This window comes from Lygodium microphyllum, chromosome 5 (genome assembly GCF_053477565.2).
Source record: "Lygodium microphyllum isolate KBCC chromosome 5, Lygodium_microphyllum_v1.1.10, whole genome shotgun sequence".
Taxonomy (NCBI): Eukaryota; Viridiplantae; Streptophyta; class Polypodiopsida; order Schizaeales; family Lygodiaceae; genus Lygodium; species Lygodium microphyllum.
The window spans coordinates 158,694,154-158,707,810 of NC_141139.1; the positions used below are offsets into that span (position 1 = coordinate 158,694,154).

Genomic DNA, 13,657 nt, shown 5'->3' on the forward strand with positions numbered 1-13,657 from the left:
GAACATCATTTCCAAAAAACCATATGAATTGTCCCACTGTACCATCAGAACTATAACGTCTCCTTCCTTTGAAACATGGTTTAGGCACACCTACAGTTGCATTCTTACCAAGAGGGTTAATTAGTTTCCCAGAACTAGCCTTCTTGGACTCTTAGAAGCCAAAACAAGTCACAAGACTATGTGCTTCTGTTCTTCTGATGGCCTAATGCGTAGGGTGGACTGTGCTCTCTTTGCATATCTTCAAGGCAATTTCTGTCTCCTTTTGCAAATTCTACTCCATTCCATCACCTCTAAACCCCATTGTTTTGCCAACAGTCACTGTTGAATATTTAGGTCTATGGCTATCTGTTGGCAAGATCACTCTTGGGTCTACGTTACCCCTTTTCCTTCTAACACTTCTTGTCTCTTGTTGTGGTTTAAACATCTCTGGTTATTGCACACCTACCTTTTGAGAGCAGTGCATGTGTCAGATCAATCAGCTTTTGACTAGAACCACTTGATTCTCCACACAAAATTTTTTCTTTCAATCTTTGCAAGGTTGGTCCACTACCAAGGTGCATTCCTTCCATAAATGCTTTGTAGTGTGCACTTTGCAACACGGCCAATGCCAAATCAGCACTACATACCTCATAGAGTGAGACATACTTAGATTTCCCATGAGTTGCTCACATGCTCGAGTGCTTACATTCCGATAAATTTGTTGTTGGCACAAACCCTGCATTTTCATGCTGCTCCATGAACATCCCTCCCCATTGGGAAACCCTAACATCCCACCAGTGGAACCAAGCCATCAATCTAAGGAACTTTCCATCCTTTACATGGACAAGAGACCAAAACTTTAAGAGTGCCTCTTTGCACTGTTCGGCTTCTTGCTCTGTCCTTGCAACCTTCCATTTTCTACAAAGAAGTTTGTGCTCCTCTAGATATGGGGCCTTGACACATCTCTTTGCATGCATGACCATGCTCATCTCCCAATGAAACGAGCAAGTCCTTTCCCTGCCATGCATGATGTTGCTTGGTCCTCCATTGTAGACTATTCTAATTGGTAGCCAATTTGCTTGTGCTGCATTTGCCATAAAACCTCAAAATTTTGGGATAGAGAATCCATTTGCTATCATAACATTATTTAACATTTGCCAAAATGATACTTGTGCATGCTCATCCTCCACTTTGAACTCGGAGGTTGCAATGGTCATTATTTCTCGAATATGGGGATCATAAACTTGAGCTCCCATTGTGTTCCAACCTTTCACCCTATGCACATGGTCAAAGTGGATCCATTGATCTCCCATAAATCCACCAGGTTGCATTCTATTAACAAGCTCAACTCCTGAGCCTGGTCCAATTGTAGACATCTTGAATATGTGTGGCATGACATTATCTCCAAGCTGTTGCGGAAACAAAATACTGTGAAAGAAGGGGTACATGCATTTTCTTTTCAATGCCAAAATTGCATCAAGCCTGCCTTCAGCATGTTGCTTGTCTCTTCTAGCAATGTTTATTGACCTTTGCATCCTTCTTCTCTGAGACAATGGGGTAAGGTTCTCCAGCACCTCATGCAACTTGGCTTCATTGAAATCCTCGGAGCAATCTTCTTTTGAAATCAACATTTCCATCACAAGATCTTGACCAACAAACACTTCAATGCTTTTACATGACACAGAAGGATTTATTTGTGTACGAGTTTGCACCATGTCTTCAATCTGCTTTTGCTTTTGTCGACACGAGCCATCTTGCACAGGGTGATCATGAAAACCAACATGAATAGCACATCTTGTGGTATTCACTTTGTCAAAGGGAATACAGTAGTATATATATGCAACACAAGCCTTTACACACTCAAGAGACATTCCACAATGTGTACACCTTAGGGTCCCAACCTCAGGCTGCAGAGGGCCAGTTGATGAAGGAGGCCTCTTCAACTTACCTTTCCACTGGGTCTCATTAGCAATACCAATCCTCTCTAGATATGGACATTCCAAGGAGAAGCATCTAAGATAACCACAACATCTGCTCATCCTCACCGTGCCATTGAAGAAATCTTGAGAAACAGTAGTGTACTCTACCCATGTGTGCCCATCATTCTTTTGGTCCATTCCATGCATTGAGCTGCCCTTGATCGGCTTAGGTGGCAACTCAAACATAATGTAGCCATTGTATGTAATTGGTAGCTCATCCACCTTTTGTATCTCTTTGATAGATGAGTAGGCAATATGAAGAGAACTAGATAAGGGAAGCCTATCCAGTAGAACTTGCACACTCATTGAGTCAGTCATTTGCTTTATAAGAGGGATATGCTTAACTTGGAGACTATAGACACTGCTTTGTCCACCATCTAGTATGAATCCCTTGCTACCATCTTCTAGTCTCATCAATGGCATGGTCGTGTACACACCCGGCTGGCTTGTTGCATGCTGCACTTCCACATCAATATCATCACCAATCTGAAAGTGACTCTTAAGCTCTTCCAATGCCACCTCACAGAAACATGAGTCATACCTTATTGACAAGATACTGAAACTACCATATTTGATTTGCACAGTGTTTGGCATTGTTGCTAAATAGGTAAATAGTCCTGTCTGTGTGAATGTCTTCTTAAGAAGCCAATAGACACAGTTAGAACCTCAATAGAGTTGAAGAACAATCTATGCAAAGGGAACAAGAGAAGAGTTGTTCTTCAAGTAACTGTAATAAGATGGCAATATGAAAATAGTAATTGTCAAGGTTAAACAGTCATGTTAATAATAACCTTTACTTTTTCCATAATGATAGGTGTGTACTAAATATACACACCTAATGGTCACTAGCACGTCTAGTGATCATTAACTCCACCTTTGTCTCTCTCTCTCTCTCTCATACACTCAATCATTACACGCACTCTCTTTTGGTGTTTTTATTTACTAGCACACACAAACACTCTCTCACATTGATGGTCGTTACACACACTCTCTCTCTTTCTCTCTCCCTCTCTTGCAACAAAAAAAGGACACCTCTAATTAGGAACTGTAGTCCCCCTCTGCACTAAATATTCACAGTAATGGCCACAAACACATCTGATGGTCATTAACTCCACCTCTCTCTCTCTCTCAATGACAATCATTACACACACTCTCTCTTCTAGTGTTATTTATTTACTAGCACACAAATACTCTCTCACACTAATGGTCCTTTCACACATGCACGGGCACACACACTCTCTCTCACATGACAGAGAAGAAGACACCTCTAAATAGAATCTGCGGTCTCTCTCTCTCTCTCTCTCTCGCCCCCCCAAACAAGCAAGTAGAAGGAGGACCAAAACAACCTTGCACAGAGGAGAAGGCGGACCGATCAAGCAAGCAAGAGCAAGTTTTTCGTGTGTCAATATGGGTGCAATTCAAAACGCAGGTACAACAGGGGTGCTGCTTCTGTGAGTCGACTGTGAAGAGCTAGAGGCTTGTAGCTTGCATCGATCAAAGCCACAAGGTAGGTGCTTCTCCTCTCTTGGGTGTGTTTGAGGTTAGAGTGTGTGTTTCAGCTGCGTTTCAAAATGGACTCTCAGTCACGTTGGGGCTTCCACAAGGCCCGCTCTGGCTCCAACAAGGTTTACTAGTGCGTTTTAAAACGCAATTCATAACCACATAGTGGGCAATCAGAGAGTGCTGATGTGCCTTCTGCAGCTCGCAAAGCAGGGGATCTGCGAGTGATGTAAGGCTAGTAAGGTGGCCCTCTATAGTATGGTGTTGAAGCTGATACTGTAGTGTTTTTTCAGCCATCAAAGACATGCAAATCCTCACCAAGACCAGGTGTGAAATCCTAAAATCAAAAACCCTGACAGTCCATCCACTATCCAAGTCAATTTGAGCTCTTGATACGCCTATATATGATGGGAGGTGCAACATAACTGTGATACTCCACACTTCTGGCAGCTTTAGAAGCTATTTTTATCTACATTTGCCGCAATAGAGCCCCTTCCCTGTTTGCTCCTCTACACCTTCCATAAATTGCAAGAAGTTTTGGACTTTCTTGATAACCCTAACAAGTACACTACCTTGGGTGAAAAAATTCCCAAGGGTTTCCTTTTGGTTGGGCTGCTCTATTTGGCCATCAATGCTCTGTTGGCACATTGCTCCAGGTCGGCGGGCAGCACTCCAGGTTATGTACAGGAAAGGGCTGGTTTTGGGTTATGTTGAAGTTGCTGCCATGGAGCTCGAGCTTGTGTTGACATATAGTAGGAAATGGAACTATAGAGGCCAGAGAATTGGGTGATTAAGTGGTGCGTTTTAAAACGCAGTTCTTGAACTTGGATTGCAGTAACATGCGAAACTCGTAATGTAATGTCACATCTATTAAGGATTCCAACTTTTGCAATATGACTGGATAGCTCATGATCTGTTACAAGCAGAGAAAAGGGCTGCGTTTTAAAATGCAGTGAAATTGGATTATGCTAATGTATGCAAAGCTATTGATGCCATTTTATGTGGAGCACAAAGTGTTGGATGATGCCATTGTATGCAGAGCAAACACAGTGAAATTGGATGATCCCGTTGTATGCCATTGTAAGTAATGATATAGCCCAGATGATGCAAGCAAAAGTCATGATGCAAGCAAGTGAAGTTGCATGGATGTTACATGGACTGCACCTAGATTAGGGTGCATTTTAAAACGCAGTAAAAAATGGATGAGGCTTTTGTCTATGATTGGGCAGACAACGTTTGAAGGCCAGTATAGTAATTAGACTTACTCTTCAAACTAAAATGTTACATTTGAGCTATAGGACGGTTGCCAAGTACTCCAAGAATAGAGTTTGAGACATTATTTGCTTGGTTTAAGACATTATCTGCCATTATACTTGCAATGTTTGGCCATTTAATAATGGATTACTCTCTAGCTCAGTGCTTTGTATTTTGTAATAGTGTTTTATACTTTGTTTGCATTTTGTAACAGCGTTTTAAAACACTTGCATTTTTTAGCCAGAGTGAGATGAGACTTTTGTTTCTCGAATGTTGCAGGTCAAACGATCTAGTCTCTCACACGTATCTACTTGTGTTGAGCATCTCAGCAGAGATATTGCTGGTATTTTGAAAGGCCAATCTCAGGTACTCTTTGTGCATATTCAAGTAATACAAATAGATATATATTCAAGTGCTACACATGTACTGATTCTTTTATGTCGTATTTCAATCATGTCTCCACGAAAGACCAGAGGCAAAGGTCGTGCAAGATCATCCAAAGATAATTTAGCCACTCCACAGAAAAGAACTCGTGGATCATCCCTCTCTACAGTTCTAGAGGAGGGTACACCAACTATAGAAAGTGAAAAGACTTCGAGTGTTGTGGTGGGGACTTCAGATCCTCAACTGCAAGAAGAAAGTGAAGAAGGAGATGACATAGTGGTGGGGCAAGGGTCTCAACTGGTACAGGAGGAAGACGAGGAAGAAACAAGCCAAGTTTCCGATATTGATATGCAAATGGTAGGATGTGGAGATGTAATAAGTCAATGTAGACTTCTATCTCAAGAAGTTTGCCCTCGTATCCCCTTGTGTCGTATGATTGCACATGCTGTTGTTAGAGGGATTCGTACAGACATGTCCTCTTTAAAAAGTGCATTTCAATATGAGGGTTATTTACTAGAGAAGGGCTCATTTGTTGTGTCTATATGTAAGTATAAAGGAGAAGAAACACTAGTGACCCCTGCCATAGTGTCAACTTGGTCTCCTCTATGGCGTGAAGTGGATGCAGAATTTGAGAAGGAGGTCTTGGCAAAACCGGAGTTTAGGTTCTTGTCTGGTAAAATGTTTTACGCATGGGAAGGAAATCATCGGTTGACTGCTTGGATGGAGTTGATCTCACAAATGTACAAAGAGAATAGAGCTCGCTGTGTCAGGGTTGTTTGTTCTGTTATTGATCCCACACGGATTTCAGAGATTGCTCTTCTCGCGCTGGACTCCAAAGAGTCAATAGGTGAGTGTATCAATATTTGCTACAATGAATTGACGTCTATATTTTTATCTATAGAACTCAATCTTACAAATTTTCCTTTATTAGCATGAACGAGTATGCCATCGTGAAACCTAGCTTGTGGGATGTACTTTGGAACTGCAACAATATCTTCAAATGTGACATCAATGCATTCTTGAGTGCCTTACCCCAGGATCAACTAAAACTGTTGGAGTCCTTGAGAGCAAAAGATAGCAATGTCAAGGGAAAACAACAATGGTATCCACTGACAAGGGGGTACTTGGCAAGATTGGTATTTCAGGTAATACATGTCATGGTTGTTATTAAGAGGGATTATAATAGATAAGTTTCCTTTTTAGGGTAAAATTTAAAAGCTTCTCTTTTGTTGTGAAGGTTGAGTATACTTTAGAACTCAAAAAGGTTGAGGATTTGGTATTAAACACAGTCTCTATTGAGAACAGAGAGGAGACATTGAAAAAGGAACGTGCCAAGATACATAAAAGATTGGCAGACAAGATGGGCATGGTATGGCCCCTTTGCTTCTTAGTTTACTCCCCATTACAGTAAAATTTCTAAATATAGGTTTCTTATCCACTTTGCAAGTTCTTAATGTGCTTGATCCCAAGCTAGGGGATCAATGGTTGGATAGAATATTTACACTGAAGTTTGATAGCCCAGACTCAGTGATTAATATTGCCAAGTTGAAATTCCTAGCAAATGCTGATATGAGGGAAGAAAAAAGATTGGTGATGCTCTCTCTCTTGGATGCAAACAAGAGATTAAAATATATGTATGGTATGCCATCGTCGGATAATGAGTACAGATTGTAAGTGTCAATTTGAAAGCTTTTGTAGTCTTGATATTGCTAGTATCATGTGTATCTTGTGATACTAATAGATTTGATTTTTTTTGTTAAGGTGGTTGACACGGGAGTGCTTTTTGGAAAAGGTTAAGATCGAGGCTATTCAAGCATTAGAAGACTTGAAAAAAATGTGTGTTTTAGGTACACCATTGGATCTTCCACAGGATTACTTATTACAGGATTACATGGAGGGTGTGAAATTAGAGGCTAGAAAATATATGTTTGCTCATGTAAGAGCAAGAGAGCAAGCTATAGATGCACGAGGATCAAAGAAGGTGGAAGGTCCTCAGCGCCCAAAAGAGAAATGAAATCATAATGTCTGCATATCGAGTTGTCTACAGGTAGATTTGTTGCCATAATGAGCTTAACTTTAGTTGCTCTTTGTTTATTTTAATAGCTTGCGCTAATATGTCATGCAAAAGGTATCTACTTCATTTGATTGGAGAGAAGAAGATAGCTAGGGTTCCAGATCATTGCAAAGGATGGATTGACAGAGATAATGAGGAAGTATGCATGTATCCCAAGAGCATGCATAATCTCTCTGATTGGGAGATCAACCATTGCCCTTGGGGGGTGGATCTTTGAAGTGGATATGTTTTGGCAAGAGAGAAGGAATTGCAAAAAGTGCATTCCAAAAAATCTATTGATACACCTCTTGGGGATCGATGCAATACACAGTCTAAAAAGGAGACAAAGAAAGAAAGTGATGGTAAGATTATATTTTGGGTGCAATGGTTGTGAAGTTTTTTTCCCTTGTTAAAATGCAAATAATTGCAAATGCTTTGTGCTGCAGCAATGCAAGAGAGAGAAGCCAATAGTCCCAAACAACATGAAGTGGAGCAAAGGAGTAGCGTCCAAGGAGGTGGAATAGATTATATCATTAGAGATCGTAACACATGTTGCATCCAATTTATACTCATATATTCTTGTTTATTGCAGGGCAAATGGTTGCCATCAAGGAGATCATTCCATTTGTATTTATTCCTTGCCCACTAAATGATATGCATTCCAATAAAGATGATGATGTGATAAGTTATGGGTGCATGATGGGTGACTACATCTCTATGGGGCAAGATTTTATTGCAGGGAGAAAAAATGATGCTTACAAGACAATACATGAGTTCTTTTCTAGGCTTGCCAAACATGATATGACATATGTACAGAATGGGAAGCATGTGAAATGGGCTTGCGATGTTGTCTTCATTGACTTTCCTACTGGATGTTTGATTGATAAAGAAACCACCTTGCCTGCTTGGAATATGCTCACGGAGGCACACATTCGCCTAGGAATTACAGTTGCTACTGCCTCTTTGGGAGATAGTGGATGGCTAGTTACTTGGATTACTTTGACAGGTATATTGTCCTGGTCAATGTGTGTTGGCATAAGTACTTAACTAAACAAGAAAGTAAAGTTTTTATTTGATAAAATAGGTGATGCATTATCTTGGCTTGAGAAGTACATACATGTGCTTGGTCTCGAAGTTGTCAGGCGAGTTTTTGTGCTTGAAAAGCTTCCATATGGCTATGGGGAACAATGCGATCTTGAGGTGTCAGTAAGTGATCTTAAACTTTTGGTTTGTAATTCTTGTAGTGAACATATCTGACCTTTATGCTTTATGTAGAGCCGATCTTCTCTTTTGGTATTTGCTCGTCGTAGTGGATGTCATCCACCCACCTTTCTTGGAGAGAGCAGCTCTCAATTCCGCAAGTTGCAAATTGATCCATTGAGTGACTGCTGGCCCCATTACCTTCCAGAGAGAAATAGATTGGCACGACCATCTTCTTCGACTCTTTGGCGTGGAGGTCTGCAGAGATCACTTGTATTCTTGCTCTGTGTATTAGATCTTTTGTGTCCACCATCGAGATTGATTTTGGAGATGGGGTGTGGCACTGCACCTCTGATGCGTGCATGCCCATGTTTTTCATTTGATATATGTGAAGATATAGTCGATGTTGTGGTTCGACCTCTTATAGAAGAAGTAGGTGCAAAGAGAGCATGCTTGGGTCTTGATGATAAGGAGCTAGATCTAGATGCCTACAAAGTGCAAGTTGTGGACAATCCCTATGATGATTAGTGAGCATTCAAACTTCTGATACTTTGGAAGCAACTTTTATTATTGTCACTTTTATCAGTAGAACTTATGTGTAGTGATGGTGAAACTAGTTATGAATCTTTGTTTTGAACTACACTTTACTTTTATTATACCATTAACTTTTCTTGCTCGCTTTTTTGGGCTCGCTCGGTTTGTTCGCTCGTTCAATTGACTGCCTCTATGTATGGTAATGGGTAGTTGTCTCTTTTGGTGACCGTGTTAACCTTCTTATAGTTTGACTATGACTATGGGTGACACCTAGTCCATATGCTCTATCTCATAAATGGATTCGGCCATCAACAACTTATCAATCTCCTCCTTTATGGCATGTGCATGCATAGATTCATTATGTATAGTTTTTTCTTGACTAGTGCTACATTGGGGATCATGTAGATGTTGTAAGTCACAATACTCAAATATGTTCCCTTTAGCTCATCTAGGAACCCTGTAAATACATCATCAAATTCCCTTAGGAGATTTATGAAATCATGCTCCTCCTCCTCAGTTAGGTCATCTATTGTGTACACGGTTCAAGGCAAGTCCTTATCCCCTGCCAAGCTGACCTCCTTAACCTTGGTTGTTCCTTCGATGGGTTCAGTTTCTTGCCCTTTCTGTTTGACCCCAACTAACACCACTCTTTTGTCACCCTTTTTATACTTTGCGAAACACTTGAGAAAGTCTTGGGGTTTCTTTTTCCTTCCATCTTCTGAAAACTTTGACCGTTTCCTTTTCTCCATGGTCCCCCATGGTGCATCGGGTCCCAAGTGGTTGAGGTATCTCAAGGTCACTATTAGAGCTTTCCTTTGAGTCAAAATTGTACTCGTCATCCTCACTAAAAGAAGTTGTCTCCCTTGGTGCTCACAACTCTGAAGTTGACTCAACTCCAAATAGTGGTGGCGTACAAGGATGAAATAGTCATACTTGCTCATAATCTACCACCTCAAGGCATTCTAGCCAAGCTCAATCACAATCTACCTTGGCAACTCCTTTGCTTACTCGGAATATGTTTACCTCTTGAGATTTAGTATCTGCTTTGATCTACTCAATTACTCTTTCCTCTATTGTTTCATATTCTGTGGTCTCTACTTCCTCTTTGCTCTCCTCATTGGTGGAACAATAGTCTTTGTACTTATCGTCTAAATTCTCAAACTAGGATCATAGGTCACTTGTAGGATTTCCACTTCTAAGAACTGCCTCACTTGTCATGAGAGCCCAGGTATATGACAAATTCAAGTCATGCACCTTGGTCCATTGCCACTCTCTGCTTTCCATAAGATCATTTACTCAAGGATTTTGTGAAGTTCAAGTTTATTTGCTGGGACAAGACATGTGATAGGTGTTGGTTGGTCCATGGAGCTTTCAGACATCATGCATAAGGGTATTTTGGGTATGTTACAAGTGATGGCACTCTTAGGTTTTCTAGTAGAGTCTATGGCTTTCCTAAGTTCATCCTCATCCTCTGAGAATGGGAGATCAATGGTTGCCAATATGTGCATCCAATCCTGCTCATCCTCAGGGAAAGGCATATACCTTGTTAGAGGCCCATAATCTCTTCTAGATTTTGAGTCACCCTTTAGTAGGGTAGACATGGCATCTAAGTTCACTGGTGAGGTTCTCCAAGTGTCCATATCTATTTGGATTGTTTCTAATCTATTACCCAAGAATATCAAGCCATTGCTCCAGTCCTCTAGTGTTTCTCATCCAAGGCCTACATAGCAAGATATCATAATCCACTCCCTTCATAACTATGAAGTTCACAGAGAATTGGATTCCTACTATCTTTAGAGGCTAGTCCATTAGGACTTTGAAGGTCTAACCTTCATCCTATTCACTAAGGTGACATTAAACCTTGCAGTTTCCACTAATGGGTTTCCCTAAGCTTGGAGGACTGAGTGATTAAGTACACTAACCTGTTAAGAATAGCAAATGATGGCTGATATGTATGCCTATAGAGGGTTGCCCATAAGTGGCTTTGTATGCAAGATAGAGATATGATGTATGCTCTAGGAAGAGATGTCTAAAATCCCATAAGCACAGAGAGGAAAAGTGGTACTATCCAAAAAAAACTATAAAGGCATGTACTTGGTTGACACTCATAACATGGTAATGGTACCTAATTCACTTGAGTTACAATTCCTTATTCTGATAATGTATCATGTGTTTGACTTGCATCCACCATAGCCGATCTAATTCTAGGTCCGTGTTTGACTTGCGTCCACCATAGCCGATCTAGTTCTAGGTCCGTATTTCTTAACATAACCCCTGCTCCCATGTCTAGTATCCCCGCCATTTAGTGTCTCCTCAGGCAATGCCAGGTAAGACTATGTGCATCTTGGTGCCTTCCCAAAAGGCATTTACATATGGGGATTTAGACATTGGATTTAGTGTTGAGCTTGGTATATGCATCAAGGCATTGTGGTTTGGAATGGTTTTAGCTTATGGTCATTATTGTGTTCTACCCATTGCTTCAATTCTTACCAAAGTGCAGAGTTTTGTCTAAGTAGTTCTCCCAATGACAATGTCATAGGAGTTGTCATGAGTGTGGTTGGTGAGTTTCCATCCCTGTTTTCTACCTCAGCTTCTTGGACTCCTTGAAAATGTTGTTTAACTATTTATGTATTCTTGGCCCTCTCTGATAGATGATTTTTTATGCCGAGAAGTGCTTAAAAATAGCCAAAAATTACGAATTTCAGGGGAAAAATAGACTTCATCGAAGGCGACGGTGGCAATCAGTACGATTTTAAGCGGCAATGCCCGGAAAGTACTTAAAAGAGCCACTGGATGGTGGTCAGAGAATTTTCATAAATTTTTGGCATGATAGACAAGACCTTGGGAGATGCTCGGTAGTGGAAGACTTCAAGATGGACGCCCATGATTTTCAAACCAAGAATCGGACACCAGACGTGGAAAAGGGAGTGCCCTCGGAGAAAGGCCAAAGGCCAAAATGGCAAGTGTGAGAATGGACTTTAGGAGAGCCCAAAGGGTGTGACCCTTTAGGGCTCCCTTTAGGGAGCCCAAAATCCAAAAATGTGGGGGGGGGTTGCTTTTTTTTCGCTGCCTAAAGAAGAAGAGGGCGCCATTATTCTATTTGTGGAGGAGGGGGGCTATGGCACCTACAAGCAACCCCCCAACTGATCTCATGGCTGTTCTACCCTTGATCTTTGCTCTCCTTCGCTAATCTCCGCTTCTCAATTGGTTGCCTGGTTGTGGAGATAAAAAATCAGTCTTTCTCTCTCCTCCCTCCCTCTCCTACATAGAGGCAATTCATGTGCAAGAAGTCAAGAAGAAGAGGGGCTGAAGAATGCTTGTCTGGCTATGATCGGATTGCTTCAAGATGAAGAGGAGGCTGATGAAATAGGTTCAGCACTAAAGAATGGTTATTGGTCGATCTATGGGCTGCCCAGAATAATTATTGAAAAGCCCGCAACATGCAAGACATGCGGTATGCTCTAATTTTATGAAGAAATTTGCTTGGTTTTGTTGTTTCATGGTCCAATGTTGTTCATATGCGATGAATTTCTGTTTGAACCTTATTTGCATCATGTTTGAGGGATGTAACTACAAAAATGCAGAGCCTGTAATGATTTAGAGTTGTTATTAATTTGTTGGAACCCGTAAAATGACATTTTCAATGAAAATTAGTGGTTTTTTTGTATTTTGAGTTGGGGAAAAGGAATGGAAATGGGATAAAATCAGAGAAGATGTTAAGTTTTAGTCAAAATAATAAGCCAATACAAATAAATCAGAAAATACCTATTTTTTATGAATAATAAATGAAAAAAATAGTAAAAAATAGAGGAAATTGGGGTTTTCGCGCTCAAAAAATATGGAAAAATAAGATTTATGTGTGTAAATATTTAGCAAGATTAAAGCATGAGGTCAAGCCTCAGTTTGGCCTTGTCCTTTGTATTATATTACATGTTTATTATTTTTTATATACAAAAATGACACAAAACAACCATTTACACCTATGCACTGCAGCAACACCTATACGGTAAGGGGGGGATGAAGTTTGTGCGACGATCTAATTGCTGAAAATATACAAATTTTGATTTCCCTCTTTGTGCATAGCATTTAGGGATTGTTTCATAATTAAATATAGGTGACTAGTAGCACGGAAGTTCCGCTGCTAGTCCCTAAAGCAGCGCTGCACGTAACGCTTAGTTAAAATTCATGAAAGGGCAGTTTTCTACACCTCACATGCCTGGTTTTTTAATCATAAAATGGTTGTGCACAATTGTCATACACCTTGCGTCAAGCATGCCACGTGGTATCTCCTAGAATGCATTGTAATTGATTGATAAACTTTGACCAACGCTGAGAGGGTAGGAAACCTAAGCTGTAGGTTTAGACGGGTGCTTCCGTTGGGGAATGTTTTGTGAGGCAAATCAAAATCTCCTGGAACATTGAATTATGAAAGAGTGGAGTTTGTGTGAATGTTATATGTGTTAGTGACGCATCTTGGGGCCAATCCCCGAGGTGTAGGAGAGTCGTAGTGGAGCCGCAGCAATTAGCTAAGAGGTGCTTCCCTATGTGTGTATTACGAGGCATTATGCCTATAATTTATGGGATCTCCCTTTGAGGAGAAGGGAAGGTGAATGTCGGACTACATATTGGATACAAATGCAAAATCGTCATAAGCATTTAGTGCAAAGTGAGTTTTAGATGCTCCTGGCCTGCGAGGCCGTGTGGTGGGGTTGTTTGTCGAATGCATGAGGTCCGGCTAGTGCCATAGCCAGTGCCGGTCCATTTTAGGTCCCAT

The 13,657-nt window shown here is 40.8% G+C and overlaps 1 pseudogene; it reads left to right on the forward strand.

The window, feature by feature from the left end:
- Positions 1–5,165: 5,165 nt before the first annotated feature.
- Positions 5,166–8,877, forward strand: LOC148036591 (uncharacterized; annotated as a pseudogene).
- Positions 8,878–13,657: the final 4,780 nt, after the last annotated feature.